Here is a 19,693-nt window from a genome sequence, read left to right on the forward strand (position 1 = left end):
TTCAGTGTTCTTTTTTATCTGCTATCCTTTAAAGAAATGATGGTGCTGGGAAGAATGGAAAAGTTGCCAGTTCACATTATTAGCCTCTTACGTTCATGTATACTTATCTAAAATGGAAGGAATGTAATTTCTATTGTTTGAATTTAAACCAGCTCATAACAATTTTTCTAAAGATGCTTTCCCACCGGAATTTTTTAGAGTGACCTTTTCCAGATAACACGCAATTACAATGTTGTTGATTATTTCAATTGAAATTATGCTAGAGGCATGTGTCTCCATTTAGCTTATTATCCTAAAAAAATAGAGCATGACTTCCTTAAAATAATTATTATTTGAACTATTCAATCATTAAGTTATATTGGCAGCAGAGAAATCACAACACTTTTAATAAATCTGAACAATTGATAGCATCCTGAATTAGGAAAACAAAAAAACCTCCAAACTCTCACCCCCCAAAAAACCAAATAAGATAGAAAACCCAAACAAAAACCCACTGTTGTGGTGTTACATGAGTATTTGGATTAATTTTCACACGAAGTCTAAAAACCAGTCTTTTTCCTGAAAAGGTCTGTATTAACTAAACAATCCACACAGTTGTATCATCTTAAAGCTTCTCCTTTTCTCATTTTCTTGTACTCAACCTGAGTTAGGTTTTCAAATGCTTCTCCACTGGACTTTCTCAATGTTTCATAGTGACTAAAGGAATCAGGAGAATGTCTTCATATTCCAATTTACTCGCTACTTCACCTGTTTTCCTGGGAAACAAGCAGCAGCTGGAAGTACAGATATTAAATAGCTTTGGGCCCAGTCCAACAAAACCAAACAAATAAATAAAAGCCAACTAACTGTCCTAGTCATTCCTGTTTATGTGACTGGCAGGAAATGTCTTAGACGTCCAAATTTCTGCCACCAATACACTGTGGTAGAACTGACTACCAGTTTCACAGCTAATTCACTTGAGAATGATGAACAACCTTCCCTCACTCTATTAGTCTTGGAGTTCAAATTAAAAATTTTACCTAGACCTTGCCTTTGGAAAGGCTCTGAATTCAGGGACTGGGGAGTAGCTTTGATTTATATTGCATATTTTAAAACAAACAAACAAACAGTATAAAGTAGAAAATCTGCAGCTGTTCTCATATTTTGTTGTCCAGCCTAGAGGATAAGAATTTAGCTAAGTGATTTTACAGCTCTGCCTTGTACTGCTTGAATGATTCAAAGCTGCATCTGCAGTCCAGCGACCATTTAGGTTTGTGAAGCAAAGGAAGGCAATCTGCTCATCCTTCTTTTAGAGTTGGCTCACCTTGTAGAAAACAGTGAAATTTTACAGAGATTATGAAGAGAAAGATTACAGAGATCTAGTCATGAAGTCACCATATGGGAGGAGAGAGAGTCAGATCTTTCTCCACTATGGTATTTGTATGGTTTTTAATTGCTAATGATAATAACGCTCAGTGTAAGCAAACACCCATGTGAATACCAAGTACCCTACAAATACACTTTCCTCTGGTCTATTTGTTACCCAAATCACCAAGCAGTAAAAGCTCATGATTTAATAAACCTTCAAAGTTGCATTTCATAGCACAGTTTTGACACTGTTAGTAAGGAATGTCATCCCTCCCTCCTGTGCTTTAAGCACCTGTTTGTTAGCAACCATTTAAAGACACATCCTAAAATGGGTGCAACTTTACTCATCCTTGGGAGGAACAGGTTCAATTCCCATCTCTGACAGAAACACTTTCACACAACCACTCTTTGTTTGATTTGCTTGAACATGACCTTCAATCAGCACCTGGATATTGCAGACCTCAGCCCTGAAGCCTCTACCGAAAAGTGAGGAAAAGGCACTGGATACTTCTCTGAGTGGAAAGGATTCTGTAGCCCAGTGAATAAGATATTGCCACTGCTACCAACATGCCATGATCTTTGTACAAACTTTTCAAGGACATGAGGCAGCCAGGTTTACTTTGTTTGAACTTGTCTTACCTGAGTAAACTTAGCATTGCTAGAGTTGTAACAGCAATTTTTGAAATGACACAGATTAACTAGGTCCATTTAATTTTGCTTTTGCTTATCCTTCCATAGTAAAATTTTCGTATATGTGGTGGTAACAAGTAGTTTTTCTGTATAGAATCTAATATTTATGACTCTTAGCAACATAGCATAGAGGAATATTGTTGTGGTATGACAAAACAGACCTTGAATGGTGGGACACAGGGTGCAGTGCCAGGAGGGGAAGACACATAATGATAAGAAATAGGATACAAGCTGATACTCTAGAATCAATGGCTGTAAACACTCCTCTATTGACCAGCTAAGGCAGTACAGACCTGGCAAAATCACTTTTATGGGCAGCAAAGAGAACAAAGAACATGTATATAACATAGGTAAAGTATGCAATAATTAGAAATTCCAGAAGAAACACGCACTTGGAAAATAGCGTCAAATAGCAAATTGTGAGAAAGTTGACAAACATAGAAAAATGTCCCTGTGTGAGTCTTAGGTAAAGAAGAATAAAACACCTACATGAATACCTGTGAAAGACTAAGGATACATTAATTAGCTGCACCCTCTCCCCATGCTGTAGCCAACATTTGGATCCATGTGTGGCAAAATCAAACTTAATAGGACAAAAGTGCAAAATATCAGGAGTGTGTGTATGGAAATTTCAACTCCTTCTGTGATATTATTATTTTTGTTATTTTCAATATTTTTTTTTCTTTCCAGCACAGAACTAAAAAGAAATCTTTAAGAGACAGTTAGGATTTAAATTATACTAACAATAAACTATTGAATCTACATACAAGCTGTGTTTCTTTCTTGGCCATAAAAATACCTTGAGCATAAAAATTTCGCTCTTTCACAGCACATTTTGAAATTAATTCTGAGATAATATTAAGCTGGTCAATCATTTGCGTGCAAAGTTTACAGCTACACCTGGCAAAGAAAGACATTGAACTTAAGAATCATGTCATTTTTCATATGTATATATTTTTATTTTGTAATGGAAATGAAAAGCAAACATACAAATTTTCTTTTGACAATAATAATGCCAAATCACTCCTCTTAGTAGTTTGAAATAAACTTTTCTGTTTCCTTGTGTTTCTTTCTCTTGCATAAGTTGCAGAGGTAGATATCCATGATCTGTTTGAGTGTGTGTGTATAATACAAGCTATCATCCTGTGTTCATCCATATCCATATGCCAATATATTCTTTTGTTATTTTATTTTTTTTTAATGTAACATGACTGGCTAGAATAGTTAATCTGGATTTTTTACTACTAATGGTCACAGATTTCATTTTTAAAAACTTGTTTTGTTTTAAAAATAAATATAAATCTGTATTATTTTCAGCTTTGTACTGAATGTCAAAAATATAATTGCGAAAGAAATGTTGCACAGTAACATGGAAGCATGATGCATTAAAATGAAAAGAATCACAATTTATTCAAACATTTTATTGGATATAAACATCTGCAGATCATTGAATTCCACAGAAGGTGGGCTAGCCATTAGGTTTTAGTAACTGAAAGAAACAATAAATCACAGCTTTTCCTTTTACAGCCCATTACACACAAAGGTCTAAAACCTTTTGTGGCTATTTGCAAGCCTCAGAGTACTCCAGCTGCAGAGTCTTAACACTTTCCAACTTTCTGTGACTAATAGATGCTATACTATGGAATGAACAGGAAATTAGAGTGGAGAGAAGTGTAACATCAGTATCCTCAGAAAGGCTGTGTGGGAGGAATGTGAAGAATAGTTCACTGTAGGGCTGTGCTGTCTCCCAGTGATCCTCAGACAAGACAGATTACATTCTTATTAATGACCATTTAAGAATCAGTGGATTTTTATATGTTAGAAAGGAGAAGCAGTTATAAAGCTATTAAATATTGTGGAAGGTCAAGGTAGGAGAGGCAAATAGAGATGCAATAGATTCAGGGAGATATTTAATTGAGACCTGCTGTAGTTGGCTAAAAAATAGCTTGAGAGTTGTACAGATCTTTCTCCTGCTTTTGATCGCACACAGGAAAGTTACACCCTTTTAAAATTTCATTCTGTGTACAAGGGTAAATCCTTCAATTTTCATTAAAATATCCTGGCAATTGATTTGCCCTTCTGCATTTATTAAACAAATCTGCTATTTCTTATCTAGCATGGTTCAGAAAAAATAGTTACCTTCTCAGTTGTCCATTCAGTAATTCCACTTCTTTTCTCGAAGAGGCCAAATCAGATCTTTCTCCCACTTAGTTTAGTCTGTTTCCTACTGTATCAAACGGGCCCACAGTCCCCAGCTACTTTGAAAATGTGTCACACCATCATCAGCCTCATGGAAGATAAGAATCTTCTCTAAGAAATGCAATACCTCCCACACTGAACGAGAGGAAACTCCAGGCACTCTGAGACAGATGAAGCAGGTTTCACTATCTGTATCTGTATTACAGGCAAGAGGCTCCTGCTGTGCAACCAGACTACCTGGTGACTGCAAGGCAGACAGCACCATCCTCAGCAAACACAGTTTCCATTAAGATCAAAGACAACTGTGTTCCTAAATGTCCTCTGGGAGGCCTTGTACTGCAGGTTACACTGAAGAATAAGCTTGCTATAAAAAGCCCCAAGTATTTCTACTATATATGTGTGTTTCAAGCCTGCTTTTGAATTCTCAGTGCAATTTTTTCCATTTAGAGTATTTTTCTTCTGCTTTTTTCTTCAATCATGGCGAACTCCTCTGAGCTCAACTTCTATTGCATCTTTTTATTCAGATTCTTTTTAATTGTAGAAAACCACTTATTTTTCAAGTCTAATTAATGGGATGTTTTCTTTCAATTAACTACAGATGATTTTTCATGGATGTATGTCAGTCTCTAGGAGGAAAGACAGAGTTATGACTAATTGTGTTTCTCTTTTTTTTTGACTCATAATGCACACAGTAATGTGGATCAGTGTGCAGTGAAGGCTGACTTGAACCTTGTTTTTCAGAAGACCTGGCGAATAGCCACAGTCTAGCAAAGTGAGTCTAAGTTTCCCTCTGGTCTTGTTTGGAATGCTTCCAGTCTGTGTAACTTAATAATATTAACATGGCTGAGGAAATGTCTCCTTTTATAACACAAGCAATCTTGAAAAGTTTTTTAAACATTTTCAATCAGCAGACCTTGTGAAGGCTATTGTTTCCTATTTGCAAATAGGAAAATCAAGGAACAAGATATTTCAAGTCAGTATTTAAAAAAAAAAAAGCTTGAAATCACCTGGGAATTTAAGATGTTGACTTTGAAATGCATTAATACTATCCTAATTGTTGAATATGTCAAGTATCTGCAGCTCTCATTACCTTTAACTGCTGTTCTCTCTGTTGAGTGCTTCTCAGAACAAAACACTCCATGGAAGGTAACAAAAGAAAGACACCCAGACTTTGTGCAGCTGCTTGCAAATTTGGACCTTCTAAGTGATTTTTGCAAAGTCAAACAGTGAGTCACTGTCTAAACAGTAAAAGAAATTAAGTCTCCTGCCTGTCACTTTGCTTTGGAAACATGCTGCTTCTCATTCTCTCATTCTCCTTCAATCAGAAAAGAGTGGTCTATTAAAGCAGCAAGGAAAATATCATTACTTAATAAGTCACTACGAGAGAATAGGTAATGCAGGCACAAAGGTCAGACAATACACGGTGACTGTAACTAAAAAACAGTAAGGACAAAAGACGACTGAACTATTCTTTCATGGAGACAAAGGTACTGAGTTGTAGCACCATGATAACTGCAGAGTGAGGAAAGCTCAGTGGCTGAATTGTGATCTCAGTGGCTTCACCATCTCATTCAGAGCATTTTCTACCCAAGCCATGGTGAAAGCAAGTTACACTGGGAAATGATACATAGATGCCACAATTCTGCACAAATTAAATATAGGTGGAGCAAATGAGATAAAAATCAAAGATACATTTTAGGGCTAGTCATACAATAATTTAACAAAGATCAGCAGAGTATACTTCTTTGTTTACTAAGTGGATGATCAGGGGGAAGATATGTACTTTGAATGCTTTGAACACAGGAAAATTCCATTCTAAAATCATGTTGAAATTCTGATAGGAAAAGTGTGATTTGGACCAGATGCCAGATTTAGAACTATCAAGGGATGAAAACTAAACACACTAATTTGTACTAAAAATGTTATTGCAACACGCATGAGTGTCTGCACACTGTCACTGCTTTCATTGCTTCCTTAATGTGAGCTCAGCTGACAGGGCTAAAGACTGAAGCACTCTCCATCACCCTGAGACAATTAAGTGCCCACAGTTGTCCCCTTGCCCTCTTTCCTACATTGCCCTTTGCCACAAATCCTGGTTAGTTTGAAGCTAGTACAACTCTCTGTCCAGACAACCCACTAGATCTTTGTTTCTCCTCATTCCTGGGGTTGTGAACACCTTCCTTTCTGACCTCCTCCTCTTCCTCCATTTCCCCTTTCCTTTGCTTCTCTCCATCAACCTTAGAACTTCATCTCTGATTGAGGCTAAAGTAAAATGGTGGGGATGGGGGGGATCACGGTTACATCTGGAAAAAAATCTTTACAGATTCAGATGAAGGTTTCTGGCTTAGCTAACCACAAGCCAACATCTCTATGTGCTTCTCATGCTTTACCCTTTTTCTTTTTCAATCTCTCAATGGTTTCCAAATCAATAATGTTCTTCCCATTGGTGTTGGAACTCTTAAATATTCAGAGTTGCTTTAATATGTTATTGAAAAAGTCATCATGTTATTGGTGCACAGAGAGATATTATCAAGTAAAGCTCTCTCCAGTTCATCTTGTGACACAAGTCCTAAAAGTATTTATAATATTAATCTTTTAACAACTTTCAGTGCACTCAGGGAACTACAGACCATTCAGCCTTACCTCAGTCTCTGGGAAGGTCATGGATCAGCTAATGCTGAATACTATTTCCAGGCACATGAAGGACAAGAAAATCATCAAGAATAGTCAGCATAGCTTCCCGAAAGGGAGGTCGTGCTTGACCAGCTTTAAAAACTTGTACGGTGAAATGACTGACCTTGCAGAAGCGAGGAGAGCAGAGGCTATTTTCTACCTGTACTTCAGTAATGCATTCACACTGTGTGTTGTAACATCCTCGTAGATAAGCTGCTGATGTATGGGCTGGATGAAAAGACCTTGAGATAACATAAAAACTGACAGAATGGCCACACCATTCTGGTGGTGATCAGCGGTAAAATACTTAGTTGGAGGCCCGAGACTGGTGGTGTACTCCGGGGGTCAATACTGTGTCCAGTCCATTTTAATTCTTCAGTTAATGATTGCATGATGGTACTCTCATCAAGTGTGCAAATGACACTAGAAGAGTGGCTGTTACACCAGAGGGTCCTAGAATATCCTGAGTTGGAACAGACCCATAAGGATCATTGAAATCCAACTCTGGTCCCTGCACAGGACACAGCCAAAAATCAGACCATGTGCCCGAGAGCATTGTCCAAACACTTCTTGGTCTATGGCAGATATGGCTGTGACTACCTCCCTGGGGAACCAGCTCCAGTGCCCAATCACCTCCTGGGTGAAGAATCTTTTCCTAAGATCCAACCTAAGCCTCCCCTGACACAATTTCATGCTATTCTCTTGGGTCCTATCACTGAGCACCAGACAGGACATCAGTGCCTGCCACTCCACTTCCCCTCTTGAGGAAGCTGCAGAAGATACCTATAAGATTATTCTTAGAAATAAGTGAATACTTCATTATTCTGAAGGAATAGTGTGTTTTTTTGTTTAAACAAAGTAAACTACCATACATCAGAAACAATATTTATTTCAAATTGCTTGTGACTTCTTTTTGGAATTTGCACAGACTTTTTGCACTGTCGCTCCTAGCTTCCCTTGAAAAGGCCTGGAGTACTAAATCTCTTTAATAATGATTAGGTAAGTTAGAAACATTATGAAGAAAAAATTCATAGCAGTGTTTCTCCTACCCAACGAGTCAGTGCAACAAAGCAAAGTGCATGATCCTTTTCGCTGCCAGTATACTGCAGTATGCACTAGTAATTTACCTGAGTTCCAGTGCAAAGCACATAGGTATATTTTTTGGCCCATTTGTTCCTTAAAAAAGGATTTCAGGGAAAGAACTGAGCACAAACCCAGATATGGTTTTGGACTGAACTTACTCTGGAAAAGAAAACATCAACTGTTAAATCATCCTCAAATCACCAGATACTTGTGTCATTTGAAATCCGGCATAGGTAAACTATTAATTTTCAACATAAAACTCTATTCATAAGCTTAATGAATGATAAATAATTATCTGTTTGACAAATGAGACGTAATAGCATTCCTTGTCGATTGTGTGTCTGTTTTTAAGTTGGTTGATGTTGCTCCATTAACAAATGAAACATTTTAAAATTATGCTGGGTTTGCACTTTCATGCATGGAACAACTGTGTGATATAGATACAAAAATCAAATTCAAAATAAATAATTATTTTTGTTGTTATTATTATTACTACCATCCTTTAGTGTGCTTGGGGCTTTTTTTCTCAAATCCTAAATAAACAGTCCAAAGGGTAAAAGTGAGAAAAATCATAGGTTGAGATAAAGACAATTTAATTGGTAAAAAACAAGCTGTGCATACGAGTAAAGCAAAAGAAGGAACTTATTCACCATTTCTCATGAGCATGTAGTCAGCTATCTCTGGGAAAACCGGGGTTCCACTGTGCTTGGGAAGACAAACTCCATCACTCTGAATGTCCTCCCCTCCCTCCTTCTGGCCCCAGCTTTATATGCTGAGCATGATGCCATATGGCATGGAATATCCCTTGTGTCAATTGCTGTCAGCTCTCCCGGCCACGTCCCCTCCGAGACTTAGTGCATTCCCAGCGTCCTCACTGCCAAAGCAGTTTGAAATAGAAAAATCTTTGATTCTGTGTTAGCTCTGCTCAGCAAAAAGTAAAACATAGCAGTGTTATTAACACTGTTTTCACCACAGATCCAAATCACAGCCCAATACTGGCTACAATGAAGAAATTCATTCTATCCCAACAAAAAAACAGTACAATCAGCCCAGAATGGTGTTTTTTAAAGTCCTCCCTAGGATAAGCAATGGTAAAGTAGGGAGCAATTTACATTGGGAACTCATTCAGCACAGTATGATGAGATCAGTATATTGGAGAGTTAGATGAGTTCCCTACATCCCTATGTATGACCCATAGAGTTTACTGTGGGGTAGGTTAGTCTGCACTGAACATTCACAGAATCATAGAATGGTTTGAGTTGGAAGAGACCTTGGAAGATCACCTAATTCCAAACCCCTTGCCACAGGCAGGGATGCAACTCACTGGATCAAGTTGCTCAGAGCTCCATCCAGCCTGGCCTTGAACTCTTCCAAGGATCAGGCATCCGCCACCTCTCTGGGCAACCTGTTCCAATGCTTCACCACCTTCTGCGTAAAGAATTTCTTTCTAACATCTAATCTAAACCTGCCCTCCTTCAGTTTAAACCAGTTTCAGGAGCTGGATACCCTTTGCTGCACTCTTGGAGAAGAATTTCCCATTTTATGTCCTTGAAATATGTTTAATACATACCAAAACCACAGTGTAAATCTAATATAAACAGAGACAAGAAGAAAGGTCAAGGTACTTACATCAAAACTGCACAAGTCCTTAGAATCAAAATGCTGGTGTATTCCCTTTTTCCCTCCCTTTGTTTTTCTATTTCCCCTCACACTTTTCCCTTCCCCTTTCCTCTCCTGAGCAGTGCACCTCTCATAATTGATTGACATTTCCCAAGAAATAAAATTATCTCCCAAGTAGCTGAACTGCTATCATGGAACACTGTATAATGTTTAACAGTCATCATCAATATTTATAACACTTTCCTGTACAACAAGTTGAGTCACATTAGCAGACAAGAATGAAAAGTACATGTATTCATTAAAAGAATTAAAGCAGCAGCAGCAGCAGGTCATCTGCACAAAATTCGAGTTACATTCCTCTTGAAAGGATTTGCCTTTTTAACCAGTTTCTGGTTTTAAATGACAAATTCACTGGCTTTAAAATATTTCATCCTGTTACTCTAAATACCCAACACAAAATTTTCAAAGTTTTTATTTTTAATTTGATAAGGAAGGCAAATGGAGAATAAGTTTATAAGTCGGAATGTGTTTCAGGATGGGGAAAAAACTTTTGATGTATTTGATTATTTTTCTTGGGGAATTTTCTACTAAAGTTTGGCTCAAGAACATTAAAGAAAATACTGCAGAAAGAAAAGACAATTTTATGAAAATACTCTTAAAGATGTAGCAATTAAAAAATTATGTAGTAATATAATTTTTTTCAGTATATTAATTTCAGCATGCAAAACTGGAATTCATCTGTCCTTAGACAAAGTTGTTGGAAGCCATTTTAGCAAATTACTCTTCTATATCTGCATACTCGTACTTAAGTTTTTAAATATAGTGATCCCTCGTTGAATAGAATGAGTATACATCTGCTTTTCTCTTATATAAATGAAAAGATTTGTCATGAAAAATGAAAGTAATTTTGATTTATGTTGACAACACATCAGTTACAAAGGGAGCAGATATGGAAGTTTGTTTAGGTACCTGCTCATGTACCTGCTCATGCAGGTACAAAACTAAAAAAATACTTATATCTTTTCGTGAACTAATAATTAGTAATAGTAAAAAAAAGAAAAAGAAAAAAAGAAAAAGAAAAAAAGAAAAAGAAAAAGAAAAAAAAAGAAAAAGAAAAAGAAAAAGAAAAAGAAAAAGAAAAAGAAAAGAAAAGAAAAGAAAAGAAAAAAAGAAAAGAAAAGAAAAGAAAAAGAAAGAAAAGAAAAGAAAGAAAAAGAAAAAGAAAAAGAAAAAGAAAAAGAAAAAGAAAAAAAAAAGAAAAAGAAAAAGAAAAAGAAAAAGAAAAAAAATATAATAAGAGGTTTTCTGTGCAGGTCTTTCTATAAATTCCAGAATAACCATTAATCACCAGAAAAAATGAACTTGATTTTGTGAACACTTCTAATCTAAACAAATGTAGCTGTGACTCTTTGTATTAAAGACTCCTATTCTAAAATCACTTCTGTTTAAATAAATATGCTCTTTATTATCACAAAAAAATAAAAAACAAAACCATGGTATAATATGAATTCTCAGTATTGCAACAACCACTACAGAAACCATAGTGCCACACAGGTTCCAAGGTAGCTAACAACAGCTGGGGGCTGACCCAGTGAATGATCCTGTGTTCACAAAAGGGTGCCCTTCTTCTTGTCTTAAGAAAACACTTTAGTTATGGATTCTAGCAAATAACAGCAATTTTATATGCACATATGAAGTTAAATGTTAAGAATTTCAAATACATTCTAAAAAGAGAAATTATTATAGTGTGCCTTTAAAAATAATCTAAATTTTGTACTCTTCTCTTTCATTAATCCTGCCTGAATTAAGTTGTTTTAATTCGGCTGGAGCTGAAGCTGTGTGAGGACTCACTTTGGGTGGAATATAACCCAAACAGATGAAAACAACTTGCTAAAAATTACCTTCATAAATCTATTAAGATTATTGTGACTTTTTTAATGTTTGAAGAATTGCTTTTTTCTCTACTTACCGTAGAATTAGCATTATATGTATCTGTATAAATAGAACTAACTAATTAAGCTATCATTTCTTTTCAACATTGGATATGTAACAGTGGATCAAACCAAAAACCAAGATTTGAAGTATGGACCTTGTTTTGACAAAGCTGGTTCCAGTTTGAAAGCAGGCTGGTTTTGTCTTGTCACAAAGATTCACCATCTTTCACCCTACCAATTGCCATATGAAATTCTCGGGATTCATAGCACTTCTCCTTCCTTAGATTCATTGTGGGGAGAGATGTTAGATACATATAGTAGTATGAAACTATTTCCTATTTAAATTTGAAATATGCACCTTATATCCAATATTGTGGTTCTTTTATCTTTCAGAATATATTCAGATTATTTCATTTTTAGATAATAGTTTTCATAATTAATGACAGAATACTTAGAATATGAGATGAAATTTTATATGGCTATACATTTTTAATTAAACACCTTTATATTTGGACAGTAATTTTAACATTGCTTTCAATTTGCTACTTCTGATGGATTTTTACTTTTTAAAGTCAAAAGTAGGGAAAGATAAATTCAAATGTCCTAAATTTTGACCCCTCAGTCACAGCCAGTCATGGTTACTGCTGAATTCTTCTTTTCTGTCATTAATCAAGTCGAAGGATGGTTTGTAACATGTGCAGTATGATTTTTCAATGCAGTCTCAAAACACTTCAGGAAAAAAAGCGGTAAGTCTTCAAAAATTCTTTTCCAGTTATCCAAAAGAAACAGACTTCATTATTTTTATGAGAGGTTTTAGAAATTAATATCCACTTCGAGATGTTGACAGCTCTGACAAGCTATCACCACCAAGAAAACTGATAGTGTGATCATTTTTACTCTCTAAAGGGGTATGCACTTAATTAGAGCAGGATCAATGTATATGTACTGTCAGTTATCTGGAATATAAGTGTTGAGATTTAAGTCCATGGAAAACATAACATTTAAGTAAAAATCTCTTACAAATTTCAAGAAATTATAGAAACTTTAACTAAGCTCAGTTTCTCAGTTAGGTGAAATCTTAATAACCTATAATTCTTATTTTCTTCAATTTTCTTGAAACTGCAAATTCCTTTGACCTAAAAACTGGCACATTTACTGCCATAGGCAAAGTTTTGCAAAGACAAAGAAAATGCAAGTAAAAGCAGAAAGTAACAGTGTTTAAAACTGGAAAGTGTGAAAGCCTAAATATACTCCCAGTGTATTTCTATAGCAATGCTAAATCCTTGTAGCAAACCAGGTATATTTCTTGCACACTTTTATACAGACATCTATGTCTTCATATACCTGTTCTTTTTCTTTACTTCTCTTTAGGTCATATAGGACTCAAGCATTCAGTGCATAGTAAAATGAATGTACAGTAAAATTTTTGTGGAGTTCGCTAATGGAATTATTCTTTTTAATATTTTCAGAAATAACCTAGAATTCCACTGTAATATGTGTTTTCAGATAAAAATGCACCTGAGGAAAAGCTTGAGGATATTCTTATAAACTTAATAATGGTATTGTAAAGCAATATAATGAAAATAACACTTAAGAAATATTTGAAAAAACCCATTCTACTAAATTATGAAACAAAGATACTTCAGTGTAATTCCTATGAATGCTAAGCCAAGTAAAGCTGAAATTTGAAATGCAAATAATGAGTTTCGGAAAGCAAAGCCTATGGGGTAAGAATTACATCTTAAATTTCCTGTTTTGTCAAGGAGAACCTGTGTGACCCCAGGCAAGTCAAGACAGCTGACATCTATGGGCCTGTCATCTCCAGCTAGACTACTGAATTATAAAGTGCAGTACTTGCATGTGGTGCTGACATCTAAGTATCTTCAGGCTTCAAGACTATTGTATTAATACCTGCTGGTTTCTATTTATTTCTAAAACTAAGCTGTACGTTATTGAAAAGCTGGTTAGTCCTTATTTAAGTAGGAGATTGGTATAGATGATCTCTCTTTAATCCTAATTTTTTAATACAACTCTTTGCTAAATGTCTGTGTGGCTCTTTTCCCTACTTGTGTTTTCTTCCTTAATTTGAGCAGCAGGTTTTCTGAGCCAAAAACTTTCTTTTACTGGATTTCTTAGAGTATATAATACAGCAGCCATAACTCATAACCTAATCCCATAACATACATAATCACAGAGTCGGGAGGCTTTGTCACTAGAATGTTATCAAATCACTAGAAATCAGTTTCTGTCTTTGGAATTTAACTATAAATCAGACTTCTGTCATAAGTTAATATTTTGTTTCTAAAAATTATGGTGGCTATGTTAAATATACCTTAAGCTACATGTAGCCATGATCTTCTTAAAAGTCAGAAGGTATTTTTGCATGATACCTTTGCAAAGATATCTTTGCACCCAGACATTCATCTCAGCATGTTTAGGGAACAAATGCTGTAGTGTTCCAAGATATATGAGCAAATATTGTTCTTGAGTTTTAGGTAACTCATTTTTTGCTCTCTCAGATATTCATGTTTTAGTCAACAGCTCTGAACATCTTTTGCATGTTTTGATTCGTGTTCCTTTACAATGCAGTGAACAGAGAAATATCAACAATTACTGGTCCTTGACTGATAAGAGACAGGTCAGCTGAAATGGGTGTATTTATACAAAAATGTATTCAGATTGAGACTCCCAAAAAATTAATTGAAAATATGGTCAGGGAATGAAAACAAAAGCAACCCAATAAAACACTTTCTTAAAAATTTTAATTAAGGAATAATAAAAAGACATTAACTTCCATATATAGTGGAATGTTAGTGAATCTGATTCAACTTTGAATGCAGTCTATAAAAACAGTAATTAAATTCAGGGTACATATCTCTAGTGTATCTGTGCACTTCATGTTATTCTTAATGTATGTGGAAAGATTCCTTTTGCTTGTGATGAAAAAAATGACAGTATGACATTTTCTTTAATTAGAAATTCTGATATGTTTAATAGCACAAATTTGGCAACCAGCTTGAGTTCTGTCTCTTAGAATCAATGGTTAGACTTGAGGGCACTAGCTTGGTCATCAAGATCAATATTAGAAAACATATATCTTGTCAAGACCTCTTGGCCCCTTATTGATTCAAATAGGGTACTGCAGAGAAATTAATGATGACATTACAACTGTTGGCCAACAAACAGAAGCTTCTTTCATTGATTTCTGTAGGCATAGACGGATAACACAAAAACACAACTACCCCAGACACCGTAGAAAGACTTGCTACAGAGCTTCCAAGGTGGGTGTCTGGGATGTGTGGCGGTCACATGGAAGAACTTTCAGGAATACTAAATTGAATTCATGTTTGAAAGAGTGCAAATGGCTGAAACTGATTACAGATACGGATTTTTACATTCCATTAAGAAAGTATACCTCATTTTGTCAATCTGGGCAAAACCCCCTAGTTTTTCTGCGACTACATGTGCAGTTTTTGCTGTGAAGGTGGTGCCCTCCCACATATTTATCCCAAGGTAATGTAACTTTAAAAAAGGAGACACTTTAAGAAAATACCCCAATTTTTCTCAGCAATCTTGCAATGTCTTCTCCCCAGTTGAAAAAGTTAGGTATCATTCCAAAGTTGTAGTTTTAAACAAATAAGTCCCTGTCATTTGCTCCTATTCAGTGGGGAATTTGAACTACTATTTTTGAACCTTTTGTAAATAACAAAAGGTTTTACAGAGCTTAGAAATATCTGAGTTCTTCATTTACCTTTAGTACTCCGAAAAGAGCTTGGAAAAAAATTTCCACATGGGTCAGAGAGAACCTCACAGAAAACAGAAATGTCTTAGGATCTACTGTCATTTGAAATTTATTCTTTAGGTCTTTTATTAAAATAGTGTAAGAGGAATTACTTAACGTCAGAAGTAAGCAATTTTCTTCCAGCTTAATTTCCTTTATACTATGACAAATTGTACTTTTTAAAGTCTTGGAGATTCTTTGTTAATATCTTTAAGTGATTAATATATGTAATACTTTAATACTGGAATTGTAATTATTGAAAATAAAGCATAAATTGTGTTATAATCTAATGGAAAATATTTGCTGGAGGCTTGGTATGACACATGAAAAATCTGGCACCAAAAAAGAGATAAGGACAGGAGCAGAAGAAAAAGAGAATGCATTTCCCCTCATCTCCTGCAGACACCAAAATATCGAGAGCATCAGAACTTAAGGCCCAGAGGGGCAGAGGAATACACATTGTATAGTCCTGTCAGTCCCTACATGCCGACTGAAATTAGCAGAAGAAAGTTCCTTCAAGTTCTTCAATGCTCTAAGCACAAGTGTGGACTTGGACAAAAGCCAGGAGACACACATAGGGAACATTTACTCTCAGAGTGCACATACTCTTAAAAACAGTTTAGAGCAGACTCTTGACACTTTCAACTCCATGCTCAAATTAGTTTTGGCTTGTCTATTTTTTATTATGCCACTTTTTCAGTATGCTGACAAGGCGCAGGGATGTAGCTGTATGGCTGTTGACTGTTTAGATTATTCTAGCACTTGCTTTGTTTAATAAGCCATATTCATTTTCTGGAGCTCAGAGTCCTGTGTTTTATAAACAGCAATTTGGTGTTTAGTTTAGCCACAGAGTACTGGAATACCACTGGGACGTCTGGTTCAACATAGCTTAATCTTACTGAAAAAAACCTATTTCGTAATAAAAGGACAAATTATAGGAATGTGTCTTTCACTCTGTTTCTTTCAGTTGCACCTTAAAAAAGCAGCAGCATTTTACAGCCAACTATTGAATCTGACAGGTAAAGGTCCCTGAAGAATCAATTATCTTCTAGTGGAATTTACTTCTTGCTTTGCTACATGAGACTGTCAATTCAAGGTCTTCACTTACCTCTCTCTCTACCTTCTATGTCTATTACTCTTGTAAGATGTATTGTTACTGCGTGATGCACCTGGAGGGCGAAACAGCCATCAGACCTTCATTATACTGAGCATTATCCAATCCAGTAAGGATGGAGCTTGATTAACAATTTATTTAATAGGAGTGCTGGCCTAAACAGAACTGCATTCCCCTGTTCCTCCTCAGCCACAGCCCTTGGCTGCTCATCCAGGGCTCCATTTTGATCACTTGGACATTGCCAGTGTGTGTACTGGGCAGACTAAAGATCAATCCTGGATCAAAAAACCTGTAGACATTCCCATCAAGTTTGGAATGATGTTCTGCCACTTCCTGCCACTGAAAATACAAATTTTAGGATAAGGCAAAGGAAACAGGGAATAAATTCTACCCTGAGCCTCATTTTCCTTTATTCTGTGTGAAACAACATGAGTGGGAACATGCAGGTTATGTTCAGATTTTGTTTGATAGAACTTATTTCTGCCTGCAATTTAAACCCAAACTTACTTTCCCTGTTTTTACTTCTTGTTATTCTGCACATTTTTTCAAGCTAAGTGGCAAAGTTTTATTGCTTTGATACTATTGTTCATTTCTTCTTTGTTAGTCAGTTGACTGTTTTCCAGAGGATACCACCCTTTGTACATCAGGCGCATGCAATTTTTTTTCCTCAGTTCTCACTTTTGTTCAGCAATCCAAAGCTCACAGAACCACCGTCTATAAAATTTTAAAAGAACACCATTGGTGTCACTACATATTTCTATCTCCCACAGCTGCCTAGCAAAAAGCATGAACTTACAAAAGTATTATTTTTAAATGTAGTCTGATTCCTGAGCTTTTCAAGAAAGCTGCTTATTTTAATAGCAAGTCACCTATGAAAAAGTATTGGTAATAAGTCAATCTCTGTTTTGATTTCCTTACCTCAGAAATAGGCCTAACATTTTGCTCATTATAATTGGAGATAGAAAAGCAGTATGGAAATTTTTTAAGTCTCAGCGTGTATGTTTTCTGAATATTTACTGACGGATTACTTGTTTTGCACATCTGTTTTTCTTTCTTTCTTTTTTTTGTTAAGACCTTTGTTACGTATATGTGGTGACACTCATATCCATGAAAACAACAAATTCAATCTCTTCTTCCCATAGTCAAGGCAGGTGTTTAGGCATTCTCAGAAAAGCAGGGTCCACCCTGTGTAATAGCTTTGGAAGACTTGGGAAGACAAACACTATCACTCTGAATGTTCTCCCCCTGTTCTTCTGCTTCCTCCCAGCTTTATACAGTGAGCATGATGCCCTATGGCATGGAATATTCCTTTGGTCAGTTGGGGTCATCTGTCCTGGCTGTGTCCCCTCCCAAGTCCTTGTGCAACCTCAGCCTCTTGTTGGTGGAGTTGGGTGAGGAGCAAAAAAGTCCTTGGCTCTGTGCAAGCTCTGCTCAGCAGTGACTGAAACATCCCTGTGCTATCAACGCTGTTTCCAGCAATAAACCAAAACACAGCCCCATATGAACTCTATTCCAGTCCAAGCCTCTACATAATCAAATAAAATTAATGAAGTTGGTTACACTCAATTTTTTATAAAAATTCCAAACTCTCAGGTTTTCAAAATTTAGTTCCATAAAGGAAGAACTATACAGGTTGAGACCTAAGCTGGAGGAGAATGATTCAATAAAACAGACTTAGAAACAAGGCAAACCTCTTGCAAAATCTTCACATCTTCTAGAAATCTTTGAGGCAGACATCTTTAATCAAAATTTTTCCTTAAATTTTTGCCACATGTGAAAGATCACAATATACATACATATTTTATAGTGTTATTCATAATAAGGGATGAATATCCAAAGACAGAATAGAAATCATTAGCTGCCTAGAAATAGCCCTTCTGCATTATGCCTTTAATATTTTGCATCTCAAGACCGTGTAGTGGCATGTGAAGATGTCCCTTGAATGATAGCAGTTGGCTGAACGTTATTGTTAACATTGAACTCATTTGCACAATCACAGCCCAATTCAGAGCATATCCATTGCTATTTATCTCCATTCTGTAGTTTCACCTGCTTCTTTCTTAGTGTGAATAAATCATTAGAACAGATGGCAAAACCTTACCAATAAAAGGCACTCTTATTCTCAGTGTAAGCCCACCACACTCAATCAACATATATGTGCTAAAGAAAAGCAGCATTTCCATGTTTTGGGAATGTATTCTGTTAGAATTGCTGATCATATTATAGAAACAATTAACCAAAAAGAAAATTAATCATTCAATCCATAGAACTAGATCCTTTCATTGCAATCTTTAGTTAATTACAGATGGCTTATTGTGATTTTGTTCACTTTTCTTAAAGCTACGCACACACAGACAGAATATCACATCCTATAGGCAGAGAACACAGTTCATTGTAAAGCAGCCACATCTTGAACATGAAACATTATTGAAGTGCAGTGAGATTATTAGTCAAAGATCTTACTCATGTATGATTGCTTATGGACAGGTTTAGGTGCAGCTGAAGCTGAAAAAGTTGCAATTGTTAAAACTTCTCACTGGCATAACAAAGTCAAGAGTGAACTAAGGCATTTTCTGCAATCCTTTCTTTCTATACATAATATGAATGGTGTAGCTTCACCATTGACCTTAATAATAATATTTTTTTCACTAAATTTTCTTACTAACACTTACATTGTAACCATCCATACAGTATAAAACGTAGATATAAAAACTTAATAATATAAAGATACAAAAGTGAAGACTGGAACACTAGTCTTTTCTTTATTTGTAATACACCTGAACTGTCAGATTTTATTTCCAACCTCAGCATTTTTTTTTTAAATGATTATTGTTTCTTTCAGATTGTATTAAGACACTGACCTGGAGGATGTATTTTTTATTTAGAATCAAATATCTGTTTACATTTAACTTCTCCTATACCCCATTCAAGTCATCATCTGAATATCATCCATAAATCATAGCATGTTAGTGAAGCAGTACAGACCTTATTTTATACTGATCTGCACTCTGCACAGAAGCACAATTTTCTACAATACTTACAGACAACTTGTAAGTAAAAACCATAAGAACAGTGCATGAGTAAAAAGGTCTGGGCATGAATTCTTATCTTAATTTGCCATTAAGAGAAAGGAATAAAAAATTTGCATAGATTACTTTCAGCATCTTTTTAGATCTGACATATTGTGAATTTGTGCAGAGTTCAAACATTTGAGCTTTGTAATTTGCTAATTAATACATTCTATAAAAACTC

The 19,693-nt window shown here is 35.6% G+C and overlaps 1 protein-coding gene across 4 annotated transcripts in view; it reads right to left on the bottom strand.

Annotated features, from left to right (window-relative positions):
- Window positions 1–19,693, bottom strand: part of CNTN5 (contactin 5) — a 602,217-nt gene that overhangs the window by 426,240 nt on the left and 156,284 nt on the right. The window lies entirely within an intron of this gene.

Source organism: Lichenostomus cassidix, chromosome 1 (genome assembly GCF_008360975.1).
Source record: "Lichenostomus cassidix isolate B80296 chromosome 1, HeHo_3.0, whole genome shotgun sequence".
Lineage (NCBI taxonomy): Eukaryota > Metazoa > Chordata > Aves > Passeriformes > Meliphagidae > Lichenostomus > Lichenostomus cassidix.